This window comes from Haliotis rufescens, unplaced genomic scaffold, assembly GCF_023055435.1.
Source record: "Haliotis rufescens isolate VD_foot unplaced genomic scaffold, xgHalRufe1.0.p SCAF_2, whole genome shotgun sequence".
NCBI lineage: Eukaryota > Metazoa > Mollusca > Gastropoda > Lepetellida > Haliotidae > Haliotis > Haliotis rufescens.
In genome coordinates, this window is record NW_025963890.1 from 3,258,935 (window position 1) to 3,286,804 (window position 27,870).

Sequence of the window (27,870 nt, forward strand, 5' to 3'; positions counted from 1 at the left end):
TTGTCTTGTGTTTGTGGTATGACGGTGTATTGTGTTGCTGGGTGACATTGTGTTGTGTTGTGTTGTGTCGGTTGGTGGCGGTATGTTGTGTTGGTTGGTGGAGGTATGTTGTGTTGCTTGTTAATGTGTTTTGTGTTGGTCGGTGGCGGTATGTTATGTTGGTTGGTGTCGGTATGTTATGTTGGTTGGTGACGTTGTCTTGTGTTGGTTGGTGACGGTGTCTTGTGTTGGTTGGTGACGGTGTGTCGTGTTGGTTGGTGACGGTGTGTTGTGTTGGTTGTTGGTGGTGTGTTAACGTTGTGTTGTGTCTTGGGTATGACGGTGTGTTGTGTTGATGGGTGACTGTGTGTTGTGTTTGTGGTATGACGGAATGTTGTGTTGGTGGGTGACTGTGTGTTGTGTATGTGGTATGACGGAATGTTGTGTTGTTGGGTGACTCTGTGTTGTGTATGTGGTATGACGGTGTGTTGTGTTGGTGGGTGACTGTGTGTTGTGTTTGAGGTATGACGGTGTGTTGTGTTGGTGGGTGACTGTGTGTTGTGTTTGTGGTATGACGGAATGTTGTGTTGTTGGGTGACTGTGTGTTGTGTATGTGGTATAACGGTGTGTTTATGGTATGTTAGTATGTATGTGTTGTTTACTGCTGACATTGTATCTGCAGGTGACGATATTTGTTATGGTATGACGATTATATGTTGTGTTAAAGTTACATGTATATTAGTACATGTCATCAGTAGATGAAAAGAGAGTGATATAGGTATTCGCAATTTACCCGAGAGCACGGGTATGGTTCTGACATCTCATAACAATCGGGTTGACACATGGATTCGAACCAGCAAACAGCGGGTAGCGGCACATGACTTTAGTTATAAGTTACACTGAACCACTGTTTACTGCTACTGTTTAAGCAGGGTCACCGTACAACCTGAAGACGTGTTTCCTTACCGCCAATATGAGTGACTTTGGATTTACCCTGAACGGAGATTATAAGGTCGATACACAGTACTGGTGGACGCGAACTTGTACATTCACATCTATCTATGTTGCGCATCAGTGCACTATTCGCTTGGTTTATGGAAAAATCATTATTCTGTTCAATATTATTTCCCATAGGTTTAAGTAACTGTTGTTAGCGATGGGTATAAAAAGGTGATTTGTACTTTTCTCTCCAAATGCTTGGTTTATCATTTCCGTTCTCAACTGTCCATTTCATTTATAAACATTTAACCATTTACTGTTATGTGCAATAGGAGAGCGCTTACTAAGCTGTAACCGTGTTTTTATTTTTGTATTTAATATTTAACTATCCGAAAAATTCAAAAGAGCTCATAAAAATTAGTATAATAATTATAATAAGTCTACTATATATGCGCATGAATTCGGCTTTGACGATAATATTTGTTTTTGTCATAAACAGGTCTTGTTGATGAACTAATGTATATCCATTAATGCATCTGTGTTCTGACACAAATGTAAACATAGCGGTATCACCTAAACCAATCTATCAAAATAACCGTACAGCGGGCGCGTGTTTTCCAAGCTCCGATTCGTCAGGTGGTATTGTTTTCGGAACCGGTTTGATCATTATCACGTTCAATTATTTTAATGTAATTCGATATTTATCAAACCATTAACATATGTCATGTGTGACACTATTTTGAATCTGTTAAATAGGAGTGAGCGAATAACCGATTGGACTAATAGTGAGTGAGTGAGTGAGTGGTTTAACGTCGCTTTTAGCAATATTCCGGCAATATCACGGCGGGGGACACCAGCAGTGGGCTTCACACATTCCACCCATGTGGGGAATCGAACCCGGGTCTTCGTCGTGACGGGCGAACGCTTTAACCACTAAGCTACCCGACCGCCCTGATTGGACTAATAAGCAAATTAGGGTTAAAAACAGCTTTTTGTGTATTTTTTATCATATCACGGTGGTCTGCTTTTAAGGGAGAAAACGCAGACGTTTACCACTTGCTGATACTCATCGGATCTGGTGCTGACAGACCACGAATCATAAACAGAATGGATCTGGGATTCGAGCCTGTAGCCATGGGCATCTGCCAGCTGAAGAAACCAGGTCAAAGCAACAAAACCTTAAAAACCTTTCGAGTGCAAAACATAAATGGCTTACCATAGTTGTTTTCAGATCAAAGAGCTAATCTGCAAGTTGCCAGATTTCTATCTTCAATGGCTTTTAAGACAGTGTGCTTTCAATTGTCCCAATTGTTCGTCCATGTCAAATAGTAATGGAAAAAGTCAGTTCAGTAAGTTGTCTTTTAACATACAATCAGCGTTTATCACCATCAACTTTCAACGCTGTGTATCGCTTCTTCGGAATTATAAATGTCTTCCAGGACTTCAAAGAGGAAACCTGCACGTGTCAGTTAACAGTAAAGTATGGCTTGTATATATCACGCATTCCACAACTGCACGTCCACATGTTATCCCCAAACTCGTTAAAGTCATAATGGCTGTAAGTTTCACCGTCCAAAGCGGCGGTGAAGCTCACTCACTCACTCACTAAATATCCGAGTGTATGCATTTTGAATAAAACACATTGACGCTTAGCTCTCTATCTCTGTCTTGTGTAGATGAGTAACGTTCGTCATAATGTTTAACTATCTCAACCCAACCTCGGCAACATGTCATGTTTTAATCCATAGAAGCTATGATGGTTGTTGAACCTTATAAATACACTACAATATTCTCTCCATCATGCTGTGAATGAAAGATGTAAACAGCTATCAGCAACTTATTAACCTCGGTATTACATGCCGTTTAATGGTCAAATCTGCACTAACAAACTGAGGTCAAATACATCGATGGTTAAACGTAAGCTAAATATTTATTTGAGTTTCTAAAAAAACTTAACATGTAATGACCATACTATAAAATCCTAGAAGGGACATTGTCGCGTTGTCGCTTTTGGTTGATTTTGACACTTTTTGTTTGTATTATTAAGGGCGACAATGCGACAACGCGACAATGCCCCTTCAAGGATTCCATACTTTACCGATTTAAAAGCACAACAGAAACAACCAGGACCACACCAAGATAATTAGAACCTGCGTGTATCTTGTACAGGGTTGTATTAACATCAGATATCACAGTGGCATTATGACGGTGGTGGATGTGAATGTGAAGAGGCTGTGTTGGTATAGATAAGACCTTGTGTAAACAGGTCAAATCGAATCAGACAAATAAGTCTCTCTCGCTATGATAAACTAATGATATCAACAGATGCATCTTGTAATAATCACGACATGATGCCCATTTAGTCCATTTGTATATCATTGAGTGTAAACAGTGTCCAGATAAGTAATTTATATAATTATAATTATGATTTATTTGGTAAGCTATGTGTAGCAATTGTCACAAACACCGTGCAGATGGAAAATGTCAAATCTACAATATTTACCTTTCAGAGATAACTATCCTTTTGACATTGGACCCGTGAAGATCCGGGTAGAACAGATCTTCAGCAACCCATGCTTACTGAAAAAGGCAACTATAATTGTCGTAAGAGGCGACTAACGGGATCGGGTGGTCAGGTTCGCTGACTTGGTTGATGCATGTCATCTTATTCTTATTGCGTTGATCGATGCTCATGTTTTCAATCACTGGATTGTCTGGCCCAGACTCGGATTATTTACAGACCTCCGTCATATTATTGGAATATTGCTGATTGCGGCGTTAAAACAACAAACAAACCAAACCTTTCTATATTTTTTTTATATTTTGAACCAAAGAAGAGGCAACTAATATTACCAAATTAATTGGTACATGCCCGTAAGTTGGCAAGCAGAACATGTTTAAGGTACAATTTGCATTTTGTAAATAATACGATAACGTATATAATTAACCAAGATCAATGACAAGTTTTAAATATTTGCTTGTTCTCTACCGCCGTGCTCAGTCGTGTCTGGACCAGACAATCCAGTGATTGATATTATGACCAAAGATCCAAGCCGTCGGGGTACGATGACAGGCTATCAACCAAGTCACCGAGTCTGACAACCCTATCCATTAGATCGCCTCTTACGACCAGCACAGGTTGCTGGGGACCCACCTTAACCTATTTCAACCAGATCAGTTTGACATTGATGTTTTGTATTCACTTGAACTTGGTCGATGTTTATGCTGGTGCCCTGAGGTTCCAGGGATTCAGCATAAGCTAAGTAGCATTTATCAGTTATGCTGAATCTACAAAAAATGTTTAGGCACAGACATTAAATGTGCCCCTACTTATTGCAAAACGAACATGTTTTCTTAATAGTCTCTTCTTTACTTACAAGCAGCAGAACCTCTGCACTTTATACAGCAGATGTATTTTAAAAAAACAAATTGTTTTAGTTTCAACAAAATGAGTAAATGGGCTCACGGGTCACTCACTTGTCTGGTTTATCGATCACTTGTTTGTCTTGTTTGTTTACAGGCCGATGACGCAAACACAGGTAACAAACACTTACTTTTTATGCAACTTGTGTGCGTGGCGGGTTGACTGGAAATGCTTACCCTTTTCGCGAACCCCTTGTGTCATCACAGAATTTCAGTGGTCTATCAAAATAGTTTTTACGTCTATTTTGCCTTTTGCGACTTATGAAAGCAGTTTTGGCGAATAATCGAGACTGGCTATTCTACTCTAATACTGAAACAACTGAGGTGGTTTGACAAAGTAGACGCAAGTTATGGATAACAACTTCTTTAATTACTGATCATGAGAAGGCTTGACAACTGTATAACGATCTATACTGAAACGTCGCCTTCACAGTGATTAAAGAAGTTGTTATCCATAAATTGTGTCTACTTTGTCATCCGTCAACTTCTAAGTAATGCCTATAAAAAACTGAGGTGGTTTAAATGATAATTACCAAATGTAATTCATTGCCAAATGTGAGGAGTACACGTGGGATTTACTTTTAATTCAACATTTTACCTGTCGAACTGGCATGTGACATTTCACCACTACCATAATGAGTAATATCTAAATTACAAATCAAAGATGTGCATGTTGATGAACGAAATCAATACGAATACACGTAGCCCGTGGATAGATTGGACCCTTATCACCAATAAAATCTACTGGAGCACTTTACCATATTGCATAAGCACTTTACACAGACGTAACATAACATTATTACACATTAGTCGCTGTCGGCTGTCCCATCAATTTGGGTTTACTCCTTCACTCACGAATCCAAAGAGAAGGAAGGGAATAACCCTCCCTATTTTGAAAAGTCCTCGTACGTGGTGCAAATAAAAGCTACAAAATCTTCCTCATTCATTTCCAAATCCCTGCTAAAACGAGAGTGGATTATACTTTTCTAACTCTATCACGAGCAGGTGTTTATGAATCACTATCAAAAAGTGATGATAGTTACACTTTGGATTGTACGTTTCTAACTCTATCACGAGCAGGTGTTTATGAATCATTATCAAATAGTGATGATAGTTACACGTTGGATTGTACGTTTCTAACTCTATCACGAGCAGGTGTTTATGAATCACTATCAAATAGTGATGATAGTTACACGTTGGATTGTACGTTTCTAACTCTATCACGAGCAGGTGTTTATGAATCACTATCAAATAGTGATGATAGTTATACTTTGGATTGTACGTTTCTAACTCTATCACGAGCAGGTGTTTATGAATCACTATCAAATAGTGATGATAGTTATACTTTGGATTGTACGTTTCTAACTCTATCACGAGCAGGTGTTTATGAATCACTATCAAATAGTGATGATAGTTACACTTTGGATTGTACGTTTCTAACTCTATCACGAGCAGGTGTTTATGAATCACTATCAAAAAGTGATGATAGTTACACTTTGGATTGTACGTTTCTAACTCTATCACGAGCAGGTGTTTATGAATCATTATCAAATAGTGATGATAGTTACACGTTGGATTGTACGTTTCTAACTCTATCACGAGCAGGTGTTTATGAATCACTATCAAATAGTGATGATAGTTACACGTTGGATTGTACGTTTCTAACTCTATCACGAGCAGGTGTTTATGAATCACTATCAAATAGTGATGATAGTTACACTTTGGATTGTACGTTTCTAACTCTATCATGAGCAGGTGTTAATCAATCATTATCAAATAGTGTAGACACCAAGTGTTCGTGAACACAAATCACTACGTTTTTGTTTACTAACACTCTACTCTATCCCCCCTAAACCCTCCCCACCCCTACCACAGAATATCAAATGGTCTGTCTCTTTTCTCAGAGTTGTGATTACGCGTAGTCACGGTGTCCGTACATTTTTCCTTCGCCTACTAGCACCGAGCGTTCTGTAGAAATGTCATTCGTTAAAGTGTTTTTTTAACGCATTAGGGAGCGAGGATCATTTTAATCTCCTTGTGGGAAAGATCTGTTTGGGGTTTCATCTTGAAATATATTAAGTATGTATATGTCTCCCGTTATCGTGGCAAATATCCAATGTTCATTTCGATATATAAATTAAACGACTTCGACGAGTAAAAAGAACTGAAGTGTATACGCCATTTTACCAAAGCTATAATACGCTGTCTGACGATCTAACATAAAGTAATCGAGCGCATAGTTTTACATCATACAGAATCAATAAATGTCACTAGACTAAAATATCCTTGCCAAGCCCTCGTGGCGTATCTCTTGTCTTACACTGCCATAAACCAGGGCCTGTATTATATTAAATGTTTCATTTTAGTTTGGTTTTAAGAAGTACATCTTGAGCGCATAACGTTTGAGGTCAAATAACGCCCATTGACCAAGAGATAAGGGTATCAAGACTTACACTGACACGGTGGTCAACGGATACTGTGTTAATACAGACCACTGTTTGAACAATATATGGTTTTCACATGTATCTCATCATCTGAGCGTAACGATGTCCATCAACGGCACAGAATCACGTGTTCCTGTCTAAATGATAGTCCTATTGCTTTCTGAACTTGCACGGAACCATTAAGACTTTCTATTTATACATTCGTGATACATTGGTACCATTTGACGCTTATGAATTATCCCTGATGTCGTTTACAGTTGTGCAAATATCCTCCAATCAATTCTCTAAACGATTTCATTTTGCAATTTCCATCGGTCCTGAAAGACAAGACTCTCGTGTCGCGGCAATCCTTCGGGAGAAACTAAGATTCATGTTCAACATACGCTTGTCATACTTTGAGAATTATTGACATGGGATATGCCAGACTATTTGATTGAAGGGTTTCTAAGGAGATATAGCCTTGTGAGGGTGCATAATGAAGCGTCAATGAATTGCAGGCTTAATCGGGGAAATGTGGTTCTTTGGACAAATGCGTTTCAGCCATGATGGAAGATCATTCAAATCTTTAGAATGGACACATGACAAAACACTTTTATAATAAAAAAACATATACTTTATACATTTTGCTGGTACTGTGAATGCGTTTGATTTTGCCCCGCTATGAACAGTAATTTTAGAAATACCACTGCATAATTTGATAATACTGGTTAGTTATAGTTAATTTAGATTAAAATATGTCAAACTGGAAAATAAACTTCTAGATATCGATGTATTTGAAATCTCATTGAGCGCAAAATAATCTATGTGTAATATGTACGATGGGGCTTCACATACAGGATGCTACCATACTGCCAATAACGCTATTCTGTTTGACTGTTTCCCAAACTATATAATATAATCTTCAGAAATTAGTATCATTCTCAGTGTAAGTTGAGTGTTTTTCGTGTATCAGTACCCATGTAGATACGGGTCTTCAGCAACCCATTCTTGTCGTAAGAGGCGACTATCGGGATCGGGTGGTCCGGCTCGCTGACTTGATTGATGCATGTCATCGTATCCCAACTGCGTAGATCGAAGCTCATGATGTTAAATACTGGCTTGTCTTGTCCAGACCCGATGATTTACAGACCTCCGACATGTAGCTGGAATGTTGCTAAGTGCGGAAATAACAAGAAACAAACAAATTAAGAACGCAAATACAATTTGTTCTGTCTTACGTTTGTAAATACAGTCTACCGAATGTTTCCCACTCATGATTCGTCAAACTAAAGCTTAATCCCTCATCAATTGGCAGCTGACACTGCATGGCATGACCGTTAAGAATATCTGAGCGGTGAATTATTAAAAGCTTGTTCGGAGTTCCGGCTTTGGTCTAAATGAAATAAATGCAATCACCATTCCTCCGCCAGTTCAATGTCCCCGAACTCAGATTGTTTGATACACAAAGGCTTATAGAGTTTGTTAGACAACGACACATTAACTCCGCAAAACTAATATCCTTTGTGAAAACATGGCAATAATATCATCTAGGGTCTCATTCGAACCGTATTAGTAAACGTTCAATGTTTCCCTTGAGATTATATGTCTTTATAAAATCAGTTTTGAACACAAAATATGCTAAAAATCATCGAGGCATATCTCCATAACCCTTTATAGTACTCAGTGCACTGGACTGCACCTGGATACGTATTGGACATCGAGTCACTAATTGTTACACTTGTTTACTGCTGCAATGGGGATAATCGACTCTTGTAATAATGTCTAACCTGTATTGAGTGGGGCGGTGGGGTAGCCCAGTGGTTAGAGCCAAACGGGTGCATTGTGCATGTAGACCGCCTCCGTGGTCTAGTGGTAGAGCGTCCGCCCGTAGAGCGGATGGTCCAGGGTTCGATCCCCGGCCGCTTCATACCAAAAGACGTTAAAAGATGGTACTTGTTGTTACCCTGTCTGGCGCTCGGCATTAAGGGGCTAAAACAAGGACTGGTCGGTTCGGAGTCAGTATACTGTGTCTGAGTGGGGTATTCATGTTAAACTGCGGCATGGTATCTCAGTGAGCTAGCACTATAAATCGGCATCAGTCCGGACTAGTTAAGCCACACAAACACACACACGTACATGCACGTCGCTATTTAAGTGCAATAATCTTGGACGCGACGTAACCCCCATTTGTCCTCACCTCATATTATGCATGTTGTGTGAAGCTCATTTATTGGGATATTGCTCAAATATTGCTGGAATATTGCTAACAGCGGCCTAAAACTATACTCACTCACTGTACTGAGTAAATGAATAATGTGTACCGCTGTCAGCAACATTCCAGATGCACCATGCATATAAATTAATAGTCTACACCCGGCAAACCAGTTACTGAACACTGATCAACTATCCATGGTGGCACGCAATCAGCCATGTCAGAAGGTATGTCCATCACGACTCTTAGGACAAACATGGGTTACCCGAAACATATCTACCACGGACAACTCACAGTATCAGATAGCTTTGATAACATAGATATGACATCAGGATTACATTCAAAATGTTTCACGTTGACAAGAAATTCTGTAGAACTGTAGATTTATACCTGAATGTCGACTACCGTACATGTTAAGCTCAATAGTTGGGATGGAAGGGGTCACTGAATGTTGTTCAACGTTCGGGATCTTATAAGGTAATGATCGCGATCGAAGGGTGTTCGTACCATATGTTCCAGTGTTTATTCAGGGGGACAATTGACTTGCCTGTGCATGCGTTTGTGACGGGTGTCACCGTTGAGGCAGGGAACTCTCGTATTTTAAAGGACACTTGCATTATGACAATATGATAATGGAAATGGTTTTGTCGTTTATATTATATTTTATCATTACTAAATTGACGTTTATAAAATGCATATATTAAGTTTAAGAGCGAAGGTTCTCTACATCTACATAATTTTATTATGTAAGGGAATACTAAAGCAAATTCTGCATTGATCAATGTATTATGAATTTCCGATTTCTTCTACATGAAGTGTTATAATGCCATTAAGTCTAAACGATTGTTAATATGTACCTTTTTTAAGTGCACGTGAATTGGAAGGTTTGCACGTAATTGGAAGGTTTGTAACCACAGAAAATTCGGCAACTATGTTTTGGGTTTCGAGTGAGTGCATCAATGTTATTTAACGCCACAGTAGTCAATTAAACAATACATGCAGATCACGGCACTCTGCATGTCAATAATTAAACCAGGGACAGATACACCACTACTTGTTAGCGTCATGAATAACTGACACATATTATCTTTCATGATCGGTAAAGGTGAATACTGCATACAGAAAATGTGCTCATCATTAATTTTGTGCAAGAATGAATGAAACATGAGCGATCTTGTTAAAAAGCCTCAGTGCATGTACATCCGAATTTACTCAAAGCTATACAGAACAGACGAGGTCGTCCCTACAGTCTACATGTACTTGTTATCTGCAAACAAACTGACCATCTAATTGTACTCGATAACACAAATAAACAATTATAATGACGTTATCTTACCGTGTATACACGTTTCGTCCCATCAACGACAAAGATAGGCCAAACTAATGCAGCATGAAGTGAAATGTATTGATTTATTGTCTATCCTGACAAGCTCCGGGAAGCCAGGCGTCACGACTCGACGTCCCCCGAGACCAACCCGTCACGGGTTTGTAAATATCAGACATCATCAACTGATGATATATCAGCTACAATATCACAAGCGTGGCCATTGAATAAATGACCCTCGCAAATTTTGGATGGATAAACACCATGCTCAGATTTATTTGCAAAGTTATGATGAATTCATGGAAGCAAAGGCTCGCTTCTTCTGAACTGCAACACTGCGGGTGCGTCAACTAGCCTCCTGGGATACCTACCTGCCAGTTGTCTGTAGTCAGTGGCGCGTTGCGAGAATGACTGACAGTATACAAGAACCCATTGATTAATTCCCAACACATGAACGGAGTAAAATGAGTAAATATCGCAGCATTCATTTTCAGATATTGTCAGAGAGACTATGCATCACGGTCTTGTCTTAATCATCAGTCCAGCGTTGTAGATAGTGCCCCCATGTGAAACTGAGACATGTCCACCGTACAGTGAGAGTAGCATGAACTCCTAGATAGATAATTATCAATCATAATATTTGAAATAGCAAACAAACACAATTGCAAGACGGCAAAATGACCCTTTGGTAGTCACTTTTATTCATGCCAATATGACGACACAAGTGACCTCTGAATGTATTGATCAGCTCTCATTCCTGAAGCATTTTCGGACACATGTACATATAAAACGCCAAAGACAGAGAATAACCAGTCTCGAGTATCAACCGAAACAGATTCCATTGGGCGTAAAACGCTAAATAGCGCTGAAAAGTATATGAATATATCAATGAAAATCAGCGATGACACCAGGTGTTCGCGAAAACAGTGAGCATGTCTTGCCCTACCGCTAGCACCCACCACTCACAGTCGTGGGCAATTTAACCGTCTCGGCCCCAATATTTCTTTTGTAGCTGACGCAGCATAATTACTTACCCGTGAATATTTGGAAACTTATGTTGTCTGTTTCAAAACAGGATGAAAGGTACAACTTTGTGTTTGGGCCTTTTTACTCACACCAAGACACCAGGTTCTTTTGTCATTATCATGCTCCTTAAGAATTCCACACCTTTGTCAGAAATGTAGCAATCTGTGTAGTGATTGCAACTATTATGGGATTCTACGCTGGTTAAAAATATCCAGACTGAAGCCACATTTCGTGCATCACGGGGATAGACTTGACTTAGTACTTAATTATGTATTGACATTTTCAGTATTAGTCTCAGGAGGAACGCGACTGTTGCAGAGCTCTGATGCAACATCATCTTGCAGTCTGACAACACAGACACAAGGCCTCAACACCAACATGGTTCATGACGTCTTCATGCTAATCCACGAGGGAGAAGCGCTCGGCGTTCATCTGAAACAAGGTTTTTGTCAATATAGCTCTGTTGTCAAGTGTCACTCGCCCACGAGAGCTTGAACTGAAGAGTGGAACTTAGGCACAAGTGACGTAAAGAACGGTTAGATTGGCCGAACTTAGGGCTGAGGTTCAAATCAATTGCTTACGCTTAATATGAGGTGAAAACATCGATCCACATTGTCCTTGGGTCTATTTTTTTATAATGGCTTGATGAAGTGACGCGTCTCAGGTTTTACTGTATTTTTATGGATATTTATGTCCTGAATTTAGACATGTTTCCGTTGAGTGTTTTCTAATTATTTCTAGGAAATACAATTTCTTGCTGCTTCTGTTTAGTTTTGAATATTCGTGATCATGTTAATGTGTGTGAGAGTTTACGAAACTAATCAAATAAGCTTATCATTCTTGCCCCCCTACTTCTATTACCCACTACTCGTACTACTTCTACTGTGCTGCTACTACTACTACTACTACAATTGCAGTAGCTACTTCATTCCAATATAATCTACTTATTTTTTAATGTCAAGAACTATCACGCTTATTACATTACTTTACTTCTGCTACTACTACTGCTGCTGCAGCTACTGATACTACTACTGCTACAAAGACTATTACTGCTGCTGCTGATGCTACTGCTACTGCTTCTAAGGATGCTACTACTACTACTACTGCTGATGTTGCTGCTTCTAAGACTGTTACTGCTGCTACTAAGACTACTACGGTTGCTGTTATCAGTCTACTACTACTGTTACTACTAGTACCACTACTGCTGCTACCAAGACTACTACTACTGCTACTAAGACTACCTCTACTTCTGCTACTACAAATGCTAGTGATGCTACTACTACTAATAGTACTACTACTCCTGCTGCTACTGCTACTACTTCTAATGCTGCTACTACTACTACATATGCTGCTACTACTACTACAACTTCTGTTGCTACTCCATTCCAATAAAACCTACATGTCCATTAATGTAATACAACTACTTTTTAGTAATGATCACAATAATTGATGCTGTAACCGTCTTGAAAATATAACAGACAGATTCACAAACAGATGTAAGAAAAGAGCAGGAATGTGAAGAATGCTCAGTGATCCGTACATATCATACTTATGCTTATCACAAGTCTACTTTGCCTTTCACGCCCAATGAAATTGTTTTCGGCAGATAATTGAGATAATCGATTACTCTCTGGCGTTGACGTTTTGAAATTGTGATCGGATAACACCCAGTGACGTCAACGCGGAAGGGCATATGACGACATTCATGCAAGTCATAAGTAATACGACAACACCATTCTTTCATATGAGAGCGGAATGTCCGGGGTTCGATCCCCGGCCGTGTCATACCAAAAGACGTTAAAAGATGGTACTTGTTGTTACCCTGTCTGGCGCTCGGCATTAAGGGGCTTAAATAAGGACTGGTCGGCTCGGAGTCAGTATACTGTATCTGAGTGGGATATTCATGTTAAACTGCGGCATGGTATCTCAGTGAGCAAGCACTATAAATCGGCATCACTCCGGACTAGTACAAGCAGCCACACGAACACACACACATACATGCACGTCGCTATATAAGTGCAATAATCTTGGACGCGACGTTAAACCCCATTTCACCTCACCTCTTCCATATGACATATGACAACGGCATTATGTTTATACAGGGGCTTCATATAGTCCTTTGTCATTATGAAAGCCTCGCCCTTGACGATAACAAAATGACATTATTGAGAAATTGTAACTGAAACAAATGGAATCCTTCGGAAATATGAACACAGCAGAAACTGGCATTGAACATTGACCTACAATACCATGAACGTCTCTCGAAAGCGGATGTTTTTGATTTAGGAACCCTTTCTTTAGGTAGCATCTCTTACATGTAGGTTGCATCCTTCATCCTTTGAGGGTGACCTTGAACACTTTACTCTAAATACAAAAGTCGTAAGATGAAAGGTAAGGGGTCAACGCAGTTTCTGAGGTTTAAACTAATTATGGTTTCTGTCTATACCAGAGGATGTATCTAGAGTTGAGATAAGACGTTGATGAATGTGACGTTAGGCGTCGTAGCCTGCTTTGATGCGCGTAATGACTGTTCTTTGTAGCGTTATATTCTGTAATTCCATGAAAGCACTTGTGTTGCCGACATGTTACCTCACACTTTTTTACTAAGACTATAAGACAACTTTGTTGCGCAATCTCACCGAGTGTGTGTGTGAATTTTGTTTAACTCCGCTTTGGGTGAGTGAGTGGGTTGGGTTTAACGCCGCTTTTAACAGTATTCCAGTATCACGGCGTGTCAGCCGAAGTGATGCAGCTCTCAGGCGCTTACCACTTCGGTGAAACCCACGAGCACGAAACCTGGAAACATAATCGGGGCGAACCGGGATTCGAACCCACAATCATAGGTTTCTGGTGTGCCCAAGGGACGCAACTCTTCACAGCGAATCGCGGCGCCTTAGACGTCTCGGCCATCCGTGCCCCCTAACTCCGCTCTGAACAGTATTCCAGTCATATCAGTATTTCAGCTTACTGTGGGAAGGCGTGATGCAGGTCTCAGGCGTTCACCCACGAGCATGGCTATGGTGCTGACAAACCTAGAAACATAATCGGGCGAACCGGGATTCGAACCCACGATCATGTGTTTCTGGCGTGCCCAATGGACGCACCTCTGCGCCGCTAATTGCAGCGCCCGTGGCGAATGGGTCACTCTGGGCTAATGCTATAAAGAGAATAAGGAAATAAATAGTATTCCCACGGGCTGGCATCCAAAATCCATGGATACATGAATTCAAATGTGTCCTACATCGTAAGACGCCGATAATCATATAACTATAGATTATGGTCACTGTGAAGATGTATTCTTAAAATAGCATTGGTCATATCGTATACATACATACATACATACATACAGACAGACAGACAGACAGACAGACAGACAGACAGACAGACAGACAGACACACACAGACAGACAGACAGACAGACAGACAGACAGACACACACACACACACACAGACAGACAGACAGACACACACACACACACACACAGACAGACAGACACACACACACACACACACACACACACACATACATACATACATACATACATACATACTTACAGACATACATACAGACAGACAGACAGACACACACACACACACAGACAGACACACACACACACACATACATACATACATACATACATACATACATACATACATACATACATACATACATACATACATACATACGTGCACACATACATACATTGGTTGTGGTTCACGATACTGTAGATCTGGGGAACAACAGCGCTAACCACTGCGCTAGTTACCGGCACACGTGACTACCTCATGGATGTGGTTCAGGATACTCTCGATCTGGTTGTGGTTCACGATTCTCTGGAGGTTGACCAATGATAACACTAACGCATTCCGTGTTCAATTGCTGTTCCTTTATCAAGCATTGTCGCACGCTGTTGTAACGAACTCCGGCTTGGTAACAATCTTAAAGTCTCCAGAGGTTTAGTTTCAATCACATCCTCCTCCAGATCTGAGCTCCTTCAAATACCATGTCCCTCTACAGGGAAAACCTTTCTCCACGGACATAATCTGGACAGTGTCGTGGAAACAGGATGGGGCAATATGTCATACTATAGTGATTGGACTTCCAAATGTAGTTTTAGTGCTCTGATGTCACTCCCATATTCCAGTTCCAAAATAATACGATTGCAGCATGATACTCTCCAGGGAGCTGAGAATCCAATATATATGCAAACTTACAGACGTAATATTCTGGGCCCCGTACCACAAAGAGCGCTACGACTATCGTAAGCCAGTGTTAAAGTATGGGAGTTAGCGCTAAGATGGCTTTGTGGAACGGGGCCCTGAAATAAATGTATGTCGCTATGTCAATGTGCTATTGGAATGATGATTATGCTGATAATGGTGCTGCTGCTGATGATGGTGATTATTATGATTACTATAATTATACTTGTATTTCCAAAATTATAAATATGTTTTTATGTCTACATTTATTTCGTAAACCTGGGCTTCGTGAACGAACTTCCACGACTTAAATCACTGCTTATAAAGGTAAAGAGGATAAGGATATAGCGAATGAGTACCTATTAGTGATGGATGGTTACAGAACACAGTCCATGTTTCAGTTGAAACAGCTATTGTTTCTTCAACATGTCTGCTTTCGTTATCATTTACGCATTATGAATGGTATCCCATCAAACATGATATGTTTTCTCGAAGGAGTACCCTAGTGTTTGTTTGTAAATGAATCACAGGCGAAGGGCTCGTTTCTGTCTGCTTAAATCATTATTCCCAAACTTGCTCATAATTTAATTAATAACATCACTGTACATGTTCAGCGTACCTCAATAGAATCATTGTCAGCCCTACTTATGTTTTACTTACAATACATTTGTACACGTGTCCTCATCACACTGCACTTTGGTTTATTCATGATGGCATCGGTTGGAACAAAGAGGGTATTGTCTTGAACCATTCATGAACCAATCAACTTGTCAGGTCACTAGATGAGATAAACACGTCATTTGGCAAGAAAAAACAAATTTCAACTTATTTTGTATTTTTCTTTACGATCTTTGCGATATCAACCACAGTATCACTGAGTGTGAAGAAATGTAGTTTCGACAGATAATTGTTTTTTCATCGAATGAAAATATCATATATTTTCAAATACGTAAAAGTATTTGGTCACAAAGTACAAAAAGAAATGCCGTAATGAAAACGATGTTATTATTTGTATCTAACTGCAAACCATGTTAATTGTGTTCGCGTCATGTTATACACTTCCGAATTAAACAGCATACGAAGACAAACTAAGCATAAAACTAAGCATACACACACGCAACAGAAGTTTAGAAAAGCAATTTTAGAAACAGATAATATTCTCGCGACTTCCAACCATTACCGTGTTTCTGCTTCTCCCAGGGGCACACCTATGTGGAGTAATGACTTACATGAGAAGTACAGTACACCACAATAAGAACACCTACCTCATTAATCAGCATACAACGTGTCCAAATGCATTCGAATGCCAAAATCCTTGTAAACTGTTCCCCTAACTGTGTTACACTGGTATATCACCAACGTCTCCATACACATTGCAACATCGCTACCGCAAAGAGGGACTGTGCATTTACCCAGCCATGTGCGCGTGGGCCTGTATTTATATTTCCCATAATAGAAAGCCCTTCCCTTCAGTCTACTGTTCAGCACCTTGCTCATGGCTTCAGTGAAAATGTTCGCTAACTATACCTATTAACCCTTTGGTGAGTACTATTGAACATACTTTCTATATTTTACTATCGGTGAAAAGATTGGCAGCATGACTGAGTAATTGATCTTTGTCATCGGATAGTGTTGATTTTTTATTTTGCAATATTGACTCACACTGTATCTTTGTGCCTTCTGAATCAACATTTCCGATTTTAGAGACAGTCTTTATCAATGAGTGATTGTCGTATTAAGAAGTTAAATTTACATACACAAAATTAACAACAGGCAACATTGTGGGGATTTATTTCGAATGTGTCAATAACAATTAACGACCAAAACATATCTACATCAATGAATCCTAGCAAACTTTAACGCAAAGGTAATGCATAATATTCTATATTTTCCATTACTGCTTGCACGGGAGATAACCTCATAACCAATCGTTTGATGGACGTAAGCGTTGGCTTAAGCCTTGAATGTTCTCATGTAAGTCAAGTGATTCTATTGTAGAGCAAAACATTTTGAAACTGAATTTATTTATTTATTATAAAAAAAAACATTCAAAATACCGAACTCTTTGGTTATCGAGGATGTGATTGAGTGCAAGACCAAAACGTTCCATAGCTGTAACGTCATAGCGAATTAACGTCAGTTAACATAGACAGTGAACCCCGAATCACATTTTCGGCTTGACGACTCTTGGGTACGGGGTAATGTCTGTTTCCCAGCAATGATCTTCCGGATGAAGGGTTACCGGAGTTTTCGGATCAACGAGGTTTCACTGCAGTTGACCGTTATCTGTCGCATAAGGATACAGCCACATTTAACCCTTACACTAAACTGCCCCATGGTGGCGCGGGTTTCAGTTGGTCTCCACAGCCTATGCTTGCCGTAGGAGGAGCCCAAATAGATCGGGTGGTCAGACTTGGTGAGTTGGTTGATTGTATGTCCTCGGAACCCGTGGATCTTTGGTCCAATATCTATCTCTGGATTGTCTGGTCCTGATTATGTAGCTGGTTATGTAACTGGAATATTGCTGAGCGCGGCGTTAAATAACAAACAAAACATCCTCTACTGGAGAGCCTAATGACATACTACTGCAACAGCAAGAAATCCATCTGAACGCATGGATACATTAGCACCTCGGACATGCCCATCTCCCAATAGTACTTGACAGTAGTGTGTACTTCGAGATTTTAAAGTCTTCAAACAACTTATCAGTGTCACTTAGTCTTGTCTGCTGAAGCTGGAAGACATCAAAGCTCGCAGTCTTCCACTGCGCAAAGCCCGTCAATTCCAGTAATTGGAAAGGGATGCCTAAATGACATTGATTCTTCCCTGAACGTGACGTTGCATAACCTGCCATATGATTGCCACGTCCATATGAACTATGCAGATTTCATTGTCGGGAATCTGCGCCAGACTCGACAAACAGATATACAGTTTCAGCTGTTCTGTTTGAAAGTAAAACACTTCCCGATTTGGCACATTGTCTGTGAATGGAAGTGAATGTCTTTCTTTTTTATCCCAAAGCTGACGCTGTAGGTTATCGAACCTGCATTAGTAAGTTTTATGCTTGTCAATGTGGTATTATCCATAAACAAGGTATTATAACAGTATGGAGATTGTGTGCACCACGATAAATCATTTGAAAACGCTCAGAGAAACACAATCTCGCCATGTATCTCTGAAACCCTTGATGAACGATATTTAAGTCTGGAAACTAGACTAACATCTAGTTTCTGAAATGAACATATTTCAAAGAAAAAAACAGTTGTTAAATTATCTTAATAAAATATAATATAACGGTGCCCAGAGACTCTCTTCATTCCTGAAACTACATTAATCTAGACTTGCCAACTATTATAGACGTGCATGGGTTGTATTGGATATATTTGTTTCACAGTCTGTCTGACAGACTTGTATGAAAACCAACACGATTCTTTTAAAAGATATAAAAATAAAACTATATTCTAATCATCGCATAAGTCAAACATTTCATGAAGGACATTTTAACGCCACTGTACAACTTCTAGTAGCCAACCTCTAGTGCCTTTTGTACAGCTGGCGTGAGACAGGCGTTTTAGTATGTTACACAAGGTAAATTTAATAAGTATTAAAATGTATCGTTATTTTGTAGTAAGAACAAGGATGGGCACTCATCAAAGGTGAGGTGAGGTGAAATTGGGTTTAACGTCGCGTCCAAGATTATTGCACTTATATAGCGACGTGCATGTACGTGTACGTGTGTGTGTGGCTGCTTGTACTAGTCCGGACTGATGCCGATTTAAGTGCTAGCCCACTGAGATACAATGCCGCAGTTTAGCATGAATACCCCACTCAGACACAGTATACTGACTCCGAGCCGACCAGTCCTTGTTTTGCCGAGCGCCAGACAGGGTAACAACAAGTACCATCTTTTAACGTCTTTTGGTATGACGCGGCCCGGGATCGAATCCCGGACCTTCCGCTCTCCGGGCGGACGCTCTACCACTAGACCACGGAGGCGGTACACTCATCAAAGGAGTGTGATGGGTCATCTTGAATAGAATTTTTGTTATTTCATAATACAATAATGTCTGTTTCTGATGGAATTTTCATTCAACTGAAAAAAATAGCATTTGCAAAGGACAACATTTTTATTGTATCTAAAACAAAACAAATCCCAAAAAATGCAATGAACCATCCCTATTATTCTGACATATTGAACAAAATGATACGACTGTTAACTGCGTCCTCTTATCAGGTGGATATTAACAAAATAGTTATATTTGTTTGTGAAGATAAAAGAGGTATTTGATAGAATTTCCACGACATACCTGGACATTGATGTACGAAATCCCAGTACCTACATGTAAATATGAAACGTCAACGCCAGAGAATAACCAGTCTCGATTATCTGACGAAACAGATTCCACTGGGCGTAAAATGTAAAATAGTGGATCACTGAACATGACGCCGGGTGTACGCGAAAAGGGTATGCATGTCCTGTTCCACTAGCACCCGACGCAAACACAATTTGTATGTTTGTTGTCTAGCGCTATAGTACGCCTGCCATGCAACGACAGTCTGTAAACAATTAAGTCTTGACCAGACCATCCGGTGCTACGAGAGCGCGTTTATTGATTTTATTGTAACGAAAAACAGTATGTTTATTTTGTGCAGAGATTCTATTGCTTACAAGTAAAGAGAAACACTTAGAAACATGCTTTTTGCATCGCAGTGTGTGTGTGTGTGTGTGTGTGTGTGTGTGTGTGTGTGTGTGTGTGTGTGTGTGTGTGTGTGTGTGTGTGTGTGTGTGTGTGTGTGTGTGTGTGTGTGTGTGACCGTTTTCTAGGCTCAAACATTCCTTTTTGTTGTTGACTCAGCATTATTGTTAAATGCTAAGGAGTTTATGATGCAAAACGTAATAGAGCATTTATCAGAATATATCGACCATGTAGCAAAACTATTATTTTCATTTATTTTAATGTTTTCTTATGCATTTGAAATTAAAGATAAACGTGGGATCAAACATATCTATATTATTATTTTTTTAAAGTAATTTCATTAGTACTGGCAACTTTCATATTTGGGGATAAAAACAAGGTCAAGTAATTTGTTATCGATGACGCTATCTATTAGTTTGACTACGAAGCCGATTCCACGCGTCAGACTGAAGGCAGCAACATGGTCGGGAACGACCTAGTCCACCGTGAGGGTGTACATAGACAGCATTGACTATATGGAGGTCACTGACATCTCTATAAACACAAAGTTCTGTCCTTATATCGTACATTAAAGCAGCATAAACTCGGATGCAATTTGTAACCACAGCCTTTTCATGTTGTCATTATCCACTTGGGGACAATAAAAATGTCAAATGTGACCTTGGGAAGTTGCTGGCATGCCAAAGGTATGATTAAGACTTAGATTCGATAATAAATTGCATTCGTGAATACCCTGATAATTGCATACGTTGATATCGCAGGAAGCTATTATGAAATACTTTATTGGTACTGGCACGATGCGTCTCTCATCTCAAACTGCACATGTGATAGATTAATATAATGACCTGGTTGTGGTTCATATTGATTGCATGTTAGCAAGTCCTAGCTTCATGTTTGCCGAAATGAAAATCTGAGTAATTCAAATGTGCAAATAGAAAATGAAATATAAACTGATTGTAATTAACTTCAGTTTGTACACACTTTAGGTCGTATGCTCGTTCTGTATGTCGAAATGTAAACATTACACGTCAATGTCAGAGCCGAACCAATCACGATATTCAACAAAACAGATTACATTAGGCGTAAAAGGTAAAATAGCGCTGAACATTATATGAATGGATCGCTAAAAATCAGTGATGACACCAGGTGTTCGCAAAAAGGGTAAGCATGTCCTGCATTTGAGAATTTCCATGCAGTATATTTTTATCAAATTTATTATTATGTAAGTAGAATCGCATATCTTGCACCTGTGAAAATCCACAAAACGCCTCTGCGATAATGATAATAAGAATACACTTAAAAAATGAAGTGTATTATACAATGTACTCACGATAAGAAAGAAGAAAATGATTTGAAAGAATCTGTTATCCAAAGTTCAATATGAATCATTCACTGTCATGTTACTCGGGTGTACAATTTTTCCAATCAGCCGTTTTCACTTATTCGTACCAGATGATGATATCGTGTTGCAGATGAATACACGTAAAGCAGATTTTTATTATAGACACATGTGTGACACATGTCTTCCATTTACACATGATATATATCATATGAGGTATTGATATAGTTCATCTGCTGACACGACCAGGACAGGTTCATTGCAGGCACGCCAGTACGACACCCATACAGGCTACCGGAAACCCAATGTACATAGACGATACCTTAATAATACTTGACCGGAAGCTTTGACTATTTGTGATGACCATCCCTTTCCTAGTCTCATCATACAGTCCATCAAACAAAGGTCAAACACACAGTTTACGTTTGTCAGGTCTTAACAAACATAAACACTGACATACTGATTAGCGATGGCAACAGTGCACTGGGTTATGTTTCTACGTACGCCCTTTCAATATACAACTGTAGTAATGCCAATTTTTACGTTTTGATGAGTGAGGAAGTGAGATGAGGCGAGTATGGTTTTACGTCGCTTTTAGCAATATTCCAGCAATATAACGTCGGGGGTCACCAGAAATGGGCTTCACATGTTCTACCCATGTGGGGAATCGAACCCGGGACTTCGGCGTGACGAGTGAACGCTTTAACCACCAGGCTACCCCACCGCTCCTACGCCGCTTTGACCAGTATTTCTGTTCTATAATGGCCCTTCAGCTTAATGTGGAAGAAATTTACAAACATGTCCGAGACATTTAGCACTTTGGCGAAGTAAACGATCACCGGCATGAAATAGCTGCTCATATTGTAACCTGATCCTGTCACATTTTATATATGCATAAATCTGTTCCCAAACGCATACCTTGCGGTAAGCTATAAATGCCCGTTTTACGAACAGCTGGCGTTATCAAGGATCCATCGACTCGTTCGGAACTTGTTTATATGACAGAGATACCTCTAAAGCTATAGCGGTTTGATTCAATGAATGGCTTTATGATAACTCAATTTTAAAATAATGATAAATGAATCATTTCTATCTGTCTCGAGAACTGACTGACACCGACAAAATTTTAATCAGAACTGATTTTGTACATAATTTTGCTTTTAAGGTGCAGTGTTCGTGATGTGGAGGTATGGCAGTATATAAATATCCTTATTATTATTGTTACTTATAGCATTTGGTAGCTGTTCAGGATATAAACTTTGTTTAAGACACAGACTTCAGGAAATAAGCATCCCTTTAATATGTAGTTTACGAGTCAAGCCGTATACAGGTTCCAGTTAAATGCCTCATCAGGTAAAGCACCATAGCACCGTTCATAATACACTCCTCCTTCCAATGATAAGCAGCTGATGCGATGGCCAGTGACCTATGATAAATCATCTGTTATCAGAGCCTCAGGGAGATGCTAAAGTGTTGATTGGAAATTGTCAGTGATGAATGATGACGATGTGTGGACATCGAAATACACTCTTGCAAAGATGCGCGCTAACGCTGTCACAGACACCTGACGGGGTCAGTCATATAGGGTACTCTGGTTCATTGAGGTCATGGGTCATGGGTCAGGGGTTAGAATTCCAGACTCGACCCAATCATAACTCTCGGATTGTCACCCTACCCGCACTCGTGGTTTCACCTACATGTAAGTGGTAAACGTCTAAGACCTGCCTTACTTTAGGCATATCTGACGTTAAACATTACAGGAATCTGGAGCTGACTTACAGGCAGAATCCTACTATTGCCTACACACACAAAGAAAATCCATTGCGTGTGGCAATCCTCTAAGTTTGGTTAAATTTGAACCCTGGGTCAGCGACAATGAATATCGGTACAAAGTTACCTATGTTGAAATGAGTTCTGTTAAACGTTGCCTATTCATCAAAAGATTCCCCAAAGCGTATCTTGTGACTTCAAAGATATTGTTTCAAGACAGATGCACATATCTGAGTTTACAAAAGCAGCACACATGTTACTGGGTTGATGTTGGATGAAGGAGAAGAAGTGGCACTGGAAGCATACACATATATCTCATCCTAAGTATGTAGTCTGTGTCTGCTTTCAAAGATAACAGCAAATGATTTCTGAGTGTATATTATTATCTATCTCTTGTCAGGCGAACAGCTTTGCCTTCCATTCCTCTTAAGCTGGAACACAGTATGTCAAATCTATATTTAAACCAGTCAAAATTGTTATTAACTCTGTTAGATACTGGCCTCCCGATTAGAAACGTTGACTTTTGAAGAACAATCACTATCACAATCACTGGCTTCCAAACCTATATGTCGAACAAAGACCATATCCTGATCACAGGCTTGTTCTAGCATTTGAAGGTCTTTAAGTATCTGTGGAATGCTAGATGTTGGCATGTATTTATCTGAGCAGGATATCACAGTGACTGCAACATGCTACAGGTACCATTACAACCCTGAGTATGTATCTCCGGGAAAACAAAAGAAATGCCAGCAAAAACAAGAGATCTCACCATCCCACGCTATCCTGTACTGCTGTAGCTTGTTCTGGTAGCCATTTTAGCTTATCCCCTTGGTCTTTATCTGATCACAGAGCAACATGTCAATATATTTTTGTGTTTCACGTAAAAAAACAACGATTGAAAGGTAGGGTCGGATGGTGGTAAAGTTTGCCCAATGATTTGTATTTTCCCATTGAACTGTTGTTAGATTTTGTCATCAAATAAGGATCCAAGATTTATTTAATTCTAATGCATATTAATGAAGAATGTCTGTCATCCTTCCAAGAAAATCACTGAAATGTTGCACATTGATCAAGTACATAGTTGTCATTATTTATATACTAGATTTTAGTACAGCAGCGTATTGAATAACCTTTTTGAAATAATTCAATTTCAGCTCGATTTATATAGTTTAATAGTTTCCATATTGTGAATATCCATCCTTCTTTAGGTTTAAGTTTCTGTCTAAATAATACAAATTCCGGGAGCTTTGTGTAGCTTTGTGTCATGATAGCACTAAACTCGGATCTAATCAGTTTACTCACTCACTCACTCACTCACTCACTCACTCACTCACTCACTCACTCACTCACTCACTCACTCACTCACTCACTCACTCACTGGCACTTACTTTAATGGACAGCGTGGCGTCGGAACCCTCGACGGGTGGATCAGTGTTCATAATACTAATCACCGGATACGTTTCGTGATTGGATTGGTAAACCACAATATCGATGATGAGTTATAATAGTCAGTACAATAGTGATTCCAACTTATACTCAATAGGCTGAACAGAATTGACATACTGGAAACTAACTTCCCAATAATGAATTAGTGGGTACGGTATTTTTAAGCAATATGACAGTTGACATCAACAATGATTGGCATCACAGATTGCAGTACATGATTCTGCATAACGAGCGAAGGCTTTAAATCACAAATCTCCTGGATAGTTTGTTTAAGTGTTAGTCGATTGAAATAATATATTTGAATATGTCCTTTTCCAGACGGGTTAATGCATTTTCCAGTTAACAGATGAAAAGAATTAAATCCGCAATGCGATCACATTGAAAAAACACGATGAATTGTGTTCGGTCGTGATGGTTTTAACAGCGGGTTCATTTAGAACGTAATATGTTATGTATACACCTCGGCTTACAGAATGGGTTCGCTACTCACTGAAATAGGAATCGAATCTCTTGACACACAATTCATTCTGCTCATAACACTCAACGTAATTGTCTGTAACGACATTCAATGGATTCCAGAGATAAGTCTGATGCTTTTCTGAACAATCGGTTATTTCGTTGCATCATATTGTTAACTCTTGATTGAGCCTACGCCCGCTGATTCGAGGACACAATACGCTTGTCTTGCTCCTGTGGTAATGAAAGGTCGGATGTTTCTCATGGTTGTCCAGTGCGTAAATGGATATCGTCGAATCTGAGTCGGGATGGTTTACACTTTCACTAAACCCTACAAATTACAGGTGCAGGGTCCAATAACTGTTTGATTATAATGTCCTGTAAAAAGTATACCTTTTCCACGTTTTTTATTATTATTATTATTATTATTATTATTATTATTATTATTATTATTATTATTATTATGTACAGATTAAAATACAACATGCAGAAAAGAGGGTTTGGATGATCCTGGCAGTCAGGCTGATTAGGCTCATCATCATCTCAGGGCCCTTGCCCCCTCTACACGCTGCCCAGACAGCGAATGGGACTTCTCCCAGGAAGTGCTGCCACAGTCAAACCCACCGAGAACTTTTCGGAGAATGTGAGGACTCCCCAAAACTGCAGCCTTCTGCTTTAACCAGATTGTCCGAAGGTCTCTATTCCTGATAGCAAACCCGGGTACTCTCCCAATGTCAGTCAACAGATTGGGAGGCACCAAACCTAAGGCACCAAGAACAATGGGGAACAACTAAATCATGGCATTTCTAAATTATGTAAAAATGAAGGAAGAAGTATACTCAGAACAAATATGAGAGAGAAAGAGAGAGGGGAGAGAGATGAATGATTGTATATTCGCCTTTCCATCGCAAACTATTTATAGGGCACAGTATTCGTAAAGTACATAAAAAGCTTTACGTCTAACAAGCCTAGAGATATACATGTTCTTTGTTATAATACAGAATAAACATGTATTTCAGCTTCAGAGTATATACAAGTTACCAATAAAAATCTTCCATTACAGTTTGCCTTTGCGCTTTTGGTAAAGTTTCGAAACAGTTTCCCAAAATATCACCGTGCTAGTTACCAAATCGGTTCACGAAATGACCTGCAGATTTGACACCTCTGGCCTGTCTCCATCATGTCGGACGCCATGCCCTACAGGTGAAATGGGGTTTATCGTCGCGTCCAAGATTATTGCATTCATATAGCGACCAGTGTGTGTGCGTGCGTGCGTGCGTGCGTGCGTGCGTGTGTGCGTGCGTGCGTGCGTGCGTGTGTGCGTGCGTGCGTGCGTGCGTGTGTGTGTCAGCGTGTGTGTGTATGTGTGGCTGCTTGAACGAATCCGGACTGATGCCGATTTAGAGAGCTGGCCCACTGAGATAACATGCCGCAATTTAACACAAATGCCCCACTCAGACACAGTATACTGACTCCGAGCCGACCAGTCCTTGATTTTGGCCCCTTAATGCCGAGCGCCAGACAGGGTAACAACAAACATATTTTAACGTCTTTTGGTACGACGCGGGAGGACACTCTACCCCTAGACCACTTTTATACCCTTTTTTATTAAAAGTTCTACCTTTGATACCGGTGGCATCAGGTCAGCTCGTACACTACATAACCAATTCGTCCTTTCCTTACATTTCGCATTTATGGCCTGTATTTGAAATTGCAGTACTTTTTCAATGACATATTTTGTGTTCTGCGTTCTTTTATCTAAAAAGTGATTCCCCATCCCATTTCCACATCATATAGTCGACGTGTCTAATGATAAACTAGATTTCCTGGTTACAGATCATGGAAGGAAGGAATGTTTTGCTTTTAATCTAATATTACTATGTAATGTTCCCACGCGTGATCCGACAACAGTTCCACAAAATACGCTGGTGCCAGGCTGTCCCAGAGCGCCAACTATTAATACGCAGCTAACTTGCTGAACCGATATTTCTCACCGAATCAATATTCAAAACAATACATACTTGTATCACGACAGGTGAAGCTATAAGTGTTATAATGTTTAGCTTATTTATAATGTCATTCGACAGAGTCAGTGCTTCATAAGTGAGCTAAGCCTTGTATTCATTAACCATTGACTTCCAGTGCTTTGCAGGCATAAACACAACCCTGTAGGCAGTGGTAGAAGAAAAGGCCAAAACACAGGCACTGGCAAATATACAAATGACCAGGGGCACAGGAAAATATACTTATACAGACCTAGACATATACGCAGCGCACACGCATAGATAACAGTGGACGCAAATATGCTAGCAGGGAAAAGTAACTCTGTACTTCATGTAAAGTGGTGTAAATGTTGTTCCAGAAAAGAACATAATATTTAGTCGTTCGTCTGATCAATGTTTCTTCATAACAAATCCATTGCCAAAACCCCTACCTGATAACAGAAGACAGAGTGACACGCCCCAAAAGAGGGCTGGTGTAACAATTAAATTATCTATGTCAATATTGGGTGTGACCTCCATTTGCCTTAAAACAGGCGAGGCAGCGGCGGTGCATTGCTAGATGATTGAAACAGCCTGATGTTGTTTCAAATGTCAACAAACGATTTGTCTCAACTGAGCTAGTTTTACCGGCAG

General features: G+C 39.8%; 1 protein-coding gene across 1 annotated transcript in view; it reads right to left on the reverse strand.

Annotated features, from left to right (window-relative positions):
* The window catches only part of LOC124116750 (prostaglandin E2 receptor EP4 subtype-like), a 64,465-nt gene extending 47,609 nt beyond the window's left edge, over nucleotides 1-16,856 (reverse strand). Inside the window, exon 1 of the mRNA XM_048399506.1 lies at nucleotides 16,792-16,856. The gene's annotated coding sequence lies outside the window, so the exon portion shown is untranslated. The remainder of the gene's footprint in view (nucleotides 1-16,791) is intronic.
* Nucleotides 16,857-27,870: the final 11,014 nt, after the last annotated feature.